We start from the raw sequence: 6,850 nt of genomic DNA, 5'->3' as shown, positions 1-6,850 counted from the left end.
ACACTAGACCTTATCATGGTACTCGCACCACCTACCTCCACACCACACCCTATTGTGGTTCCCGCACCACCTACCTTCACACCACACCCTAATGTGTTTCTCGCACCACCTACCTCCACACGACACCCTACTGTGGTTCCCGCACCACCTACCTCCACACCACAACCTTCTCATCAAGGACCATCCCCTATTGTGGTTCACACTTCTTGTAGACCTTCCTCATCCTTTAATCCCTCTCCTGATGTTGCTCATGTAGCAGATGCTCCTGATTTAGCTGATGATGATGTTGACCCTCCTTTCCATGAGCGATCGATGATTGAGCCTTTTAATCGAGGGTAATATCTGATTATCTTAAATACTAATTTGTGTGCCATGACTTGTTATTTCCCTTGCCTTCTTTTTGATGACTTTTATGCATTTATATTTAGGTTTGTTCCTTCTAGAGTTGCTTCTCAGGCCATCACAAGATCTATTAAGCAATAGTTCCTTTCGCCTTGGCCATCATGGAGAGTCATACCTCTAGAAGAGAAAGAACCTTTCTGCAATGATTTAAGGTAAAACGTCATGAAACTTATTTTCATTCCATATTTATGTATGTATTTCAAATGAAAAGTAGATGTTCACTACTATTAAACTTTAAATACCATGCATATTGTGTTGTCAAGATCATATGTACTTGATTTATTTTTACAGAGGTCGGTTCAGTGGAGACCTGAGCACGAAGGTCAAATTAAAAAAAAATTTCCACACCAGAGCATCTCATAGGTTATCTGAGATGTTTAGAGATGCTCGGATTGTAGGAGAACGCCCTTATTGGATTGGGGAGCATATCTGGAATCGATTGCTAGAACATTGGAATTCTCCTTCTTATCGCAATAAATGTATTACAGCGCAAAGGAATAGAGCTTCAGAAAAGGGTGGGACCCTACACACAGGTGGTTCCATTACCACTCATGAGCATGCCCTTCGTATGGTAAAAACCTTAATTCTTTTTATTTTCATATTATGATATAATTTACTTCTTTTAAAACCGATGTATACATATAACCATTTATTTTGTTAAAGTTAAAAGAGTTGGGGCGAGAGGCATATATTGATGAGATATTTTACCAAACTCATCTTCGCAAGGGATCTGGCCAGTTTGTTGATGAAAGGTCTCAAAGAACACATGTAAGGAAATCCTTTTACTATTTATTATTTCCTTTAAACTTAAATGTTCTACCTTATTTAACTAATTTGTCATTGTTTTCTTTAACAGGAAGAATTTTCAACTAGACTCTCACATGTCAGATCTGAGCAAGGGTCCTGTCCTGATGTGTCAGAGCATAATGATGATGTTGATAAGGAAGACGTCATTAGGACATAGTGTTGGGTTGACGTTGTCGGTGGAAAAAATAAAGGAAGACTTTATGGCACTGGAGAACTTGGCAAAGGTTACACTATTGGAAGAGGTATCCACAAACAACAAGCATCTTCTTTCAGCAGTGCTGAGGAGGCCGTGAACTGACTCACACAACGACTAGAAGAACATGATCAGGCTTATGAAAATTTGAGAAGTCAGTTTCAAAACTTCCAAAATCTAGTCATGGCCTTTCTACCTGTTGATGCCCACACTTGTCTTCAACAACAGTAGTCCAACCCAACACCGCCCCAGCAACAACCCACTACAGTCCAGCCCACCTCCAATCCAACCACAGACTGAGCAACAAGAAGACCCAGCAGAAGAAAATCATTCAAATGATTATGAAGATTATTAGGACTTTTTTCTATATTGAGTTTGTTACTTATGTCTGCTTTTACATTAGTTAAACATAACCTATGAGATTGTGATTGATAGATGTTTATCTTTATTTCACTTTTATATGTAGACTCTTAGAATATTTATGCGTGTGATGTATGTATAAGATACCTGTTTGGATTGGCTAGGGATAATTATAAGATGGGCAGGTCTGATTGTATTTGTGAGATTGCAGGTTTGATAAATTGTGTGGGTTGTGCGAATACAAAACGCACTGAAAAATGGTTTTGAAATTACCGACAGATTATTCCGTTGACAATCCATCGAAAAATGTTGCGCCAAACTCATGTATTTATTGACGGATAATGTCCTTCGAAAATTACTAACGGATCATTCCATCAAAAATTACAGACGGATCCTGCCGTCGATAATTACCGACAGATAATGTCGTCGGTAATTACCGAAGGACATTATCCGTGGTAAATATTAGCTACGATCCTTTTACGACGGATTTTAGCCCGTCGGAAAAATTAGATTACTGACGGATATTTGTTGTTATCGACGGATCTCGACCGTTGGTAATATTTTTTTTGTAGTGTAGCACCCCTTTACGCAAGGCCTCTTTGCTTCAAGTCTATTTGTTCAGAACTCTCCCTTTCCAACACTCACGATTTGCAGTCTCAAAACCAATCATCTATGTCTCAATTTTATCTATTAACTATCTATTAATTATGCTTAATAGCTAAAAACGAAAATTACTTATTAATGGTTGTAATTGTCATTCAAGGACCTTTACTTGATGGTTTCGCAGCCCATCCATCTACTCCTTAAGACAGCTAGGGTTTCTAACCTTTCTCATCCATGCCAAAAAATGATTTTAGCAAAAAGAAAGTTATTTTGCGTAGACCAAGGTTCGAACACGCAACCACATCAAGCATATTATTATTAAAATAATAGCGATTAAAATAACACACAAATGATATACACAGAACTCGAACTCAAGTCCTCCCAACACAATCAAATATTCTTAACCATTTAAGCTAGTATCATTCCATGTCATGTAAACTAGCATTAATTGTCATAAAGATTCCCACTACCCACATTTATTAATTATTTATTTATTTAATTAATTAAATTTCTTGGGTCTTACACATCTTGATTGATAGTGATAGTACATACAACTCTTAGATGAACATGTTACTAAGAAGTACGGGTACAAAATTGAAAGTATGGAACATGTGCATGTTGTCGTGGTGAACGACCAAATTTAAGATTTCTTCTTTGGTCAAGAATTTTAGTTGGACCATTCAACAAACAACCTTTAAAATAGATATGTTATGACTTGGTCTTGGTCATCAAATGGTTTATCAGGCTTGGTGACATCACATGGAAATTTGATAAACTCACAATGGAGTTCAAAGTTCAAGGGTGAAGGCATGTGTTCAAAGGTGCCACAACATTCAATTTGAAAAGTGTTAAGAAGTAACAACTATACAAGACTTTGGTGGAAAGAGTATATATGTCAGTGATGCAACTTTGTACAACAAAAGACACTCTATTGTCTTCCTTGACTACTCATGCAAACCAACATTTTATACCATTGGAAGTAGAACATTTATTACAAGAATTTGAATATATGTTTCAAGATCCCAAACAGTTGCCACTGTTTCGGCGAGGGCATGACTACAATATTCATTTAATACAAGGAGTAAACCTAGTAAAAAAAAGGACGTATAGATATGCCAAGAACCAGGAAGACATTATTGGCAAACTTATACATGAATACTTTCAATTGGGAGTTATTCACGACAGTAATAGCCCATATCCAAGTTCAGTGGTTTTGATGGGAAAGAAGGACGGTTCTTGGAGATTTATGTGTGGACTACCGTGATTTAAATAAGAGTACGGTAAAAATTAAATTCTCAATTCCTTTAGTTGATGATTTTTTGGATGAACTCAAAGGATTTACTAACTTGAGAACAGGGTATAACCAAATAAGAATGAACATTGGAGATGTGTCTAAAACAACATTCAAAAAACATGGAGGGCACTACGAATATTTGGTGATGTTATTCGAACTCACTACGAATATGTTGAGGTACCAAATTAATTAAATAAAGAAGTGATGATACATGTCTTTATAAATGAGTGTTTTTGTGTGAAACTCATGGTTATTCATTAAGTAACATCGTCATGTAGTGTTAATCTAATGGTCTGGCGAAAGGAAAAAAATGCTTTTGTTTGATATGGTAAATGTTATGCTTTAGTTATAGCTTGCCTAAAATTATATTGGGTAAAACTTTATATTATGTTGGTTATATCCTCAAATAGAGTTCCTTGCAAAAGGTTGTGATAAAATTCTTATGAGTTAAAAAAAAATGAGAACCACATTTAAAATATATCAAAGTGTACGGATGTCTTGCAATGGTTAATATACCTCTTAATGAAAATAAATAAAAATTATTGGTTATATATTCTAAAGTGAGTGAAAATATACCTCTATTACTATTTTTCCATCTAGTGTAATATTATTTGTGTTTCTTCTAGTTATGACAATATGTCCAATTTCTTCAGATGATTGAAAGATATATTAATGTAAATTGGATATTGATTTTGGTGAAATCTCTTTTTTATACACTAATAAAAAATTATAATATATCACTTGATCAAAATCACAAAAAGGATAAAGATTAAACTAATAATAATAGAATTTTAACATACCTTTCATCTTTTTACTTCAATATATGTAGGACGGTAATAAAAAAAATTCATGACAATTACATTAAATTATTATACTATAGTAAATAAATTTATTTATATAATTATAGTGATAAAATTACATGTATGATAATGAGATAGAAAATAAAAATAATTATTTAAAAAATATCAAAATAACATTCTACATTATAAAAATAAACAACAATTTAACCAAATTCTAAATTTAATTTGAATATCATCGTACATAATTCTTTTAAACCAAAATAATGTTACAATATTCATATTTTGGATATAAAATTATTTAACTATATTACAATTACGTTAAAATTATCTTAATTTTTTATATATTAAAATTTATTTAATGTCACATTTAACTATAAATTTTATATTTATTAATTATATTTTAATTAGTATTTTTAAGCACTTATTTGCGTTCTTCAAAAAAATTAATAAATAATTTATTCAAATCGAGAACACTAAAACAAACAAGAATAGAGCATATATAATCCTGACAATTTTTTATCTAGAAAGTTATATTTAGGTATAATTACTGATTTGGTACTCTAACTTTTTCGTTAAGTTCAATTTGGTACCCAAACTTTTGGTTTGGTCAATTTAGTACCCAATTTTTTAAAGAGATTCAATTTGGTCATCTCCGTTAAGTTGGAGTTAACACCGTGTCCGTAAAGGACGTGTCAAGCCATGGAATTTTTAATTTTTTTTTTAAAAAATTAAAACTGTCACGTGTCAGTTTATCATCGTGCCACGTGGCAGCTTACAATCATGACACATGGCAGTGGTAATAGTTATTTTTAATTTAGTATAAATTCAAAACAATTATTTTAACATGTATATATAAGTTATAATTAAACTTAGTTACTAATTTGGTTTCGAATTGGAAAGGACGAAAGTAGATCATTTTAAAAAATTGTAGTACTAAATTGAACCAAAAATTTAAATTAAGGTACTAAATTGAAAACACCTATTATCACTGCCACGTGTCATGATTGTAAGCTATCACGTGACACGATGATAAACTGACACGTGGCAGTTTTTAAATTTTTTGAAAAAAAAATAATTTAAAAAAAATTAAAAATTTCATGGCTTGACATGTGTCCTGTACGAACATGGTATTAGCTCTAACTTAACGGAGATGACCAAATTGAATCTCTTTAAATAATTGAGGTACTAAATTGAACAAACTAAAAGTATGGATACGGAATTGAACTTAACCAAAATATTGGAGTACCAAATGAGTAATTATACTTTATATCTAACTAAAAATTTGAAACAGTGACTTATAGAAAGCTGTGATTGAACCCGCCACTTGCATGAAAGCGAACTCCAGCAAACAAGAACAAATCACCAACACAAGCTATTTTACTATCACGAAAGTTGTAGTTCCTTCCAATTGAATTAAAGGTATTATTACTTTACTTCTTTAATTGCAACCCAACAGATTTTCCTTTCACATGGATTGACCAAGTTCACTTCATGATTGAACTCTCTTATTTCAATGGATGACATCTTGTGGTTGTTTAACTGGAATGATTCTCACTTTGATATTTCTTGAATTCTCAATCACAATCGCTTCACATATCAAATATTTGATCAAATGCCTCAATAACTTGAATCTAATTCAAAAGCCACCAATTGATGTGAATTTTTGTAACGAAATAGAACCGATGTATTCAAAGCTTCAATTAACCAAATTAGAACATCTCAAGTCATTTTCCAGCACCACACATCTCAAAGCTTCAATTGTTGCTTTTGCTGATTCTACAGAACATAAGCAAACCATGTATCACAATTCAATTTAACTCGCACAAGAATTTCATTTGAAATATTGAACTCAAATTATTCATGCAAGACTCTGAACAAAATGATTCCACCGATTCGATCAATATCCTTTCACCTAATCAACACGTTGAACTCCATTGAATCAAGGCACTGAATAATTAATTGAGTTAGCACTGAAAAGAAGAAGATTATTACTTCAACAAATTTTGATCAGACACATGCAGATATTGCATCATCTTGCGAAGCAGTTGAATGTTTCCAATTCTTGCCTCGCAATTCTGCTTCAATTCCCGCGATTCAGCTGCTTCTACGATTTCATTGTGAACTGAAGCCGAATGCACAAAAAATCAGTTTGAATAAGAAAGTATCCTGTGTTGTTTGATAATTGGAACCGCCAAGACCAGAAGATTTACCCGCTTCCAATAGTTCTCATTACAATTACCGTAACGATTTGAACCTGCATTCCCCAAAATATTAGAGAACTATTGCAAACTAGTTTTAAAGAGAATTTATCACAACTTTTACCAAACTCATAGAAAATAAAAATGGTAAGGAAAAGGAAAATGAAAACAATAAATTCCATTCACGGAATTG

This window comes from Vigna unguiculata, chromosome 10 (genome assembly GCF_004118075.2).
Source record: "Vigna unguiculata cultivar IT97K-499-35 chromosome 10, ASM411807v1, whole genome shotgun sequence".
Lineage (NCBI taxonomy): Eukaryota > Viridiplantae > Streptophyta > Magnoliopsida > Fabales > Fabaceae > Vigna > Vigna unguiculata.
This window is presented reverse-complemented; position numbering follows the sequence as displayed.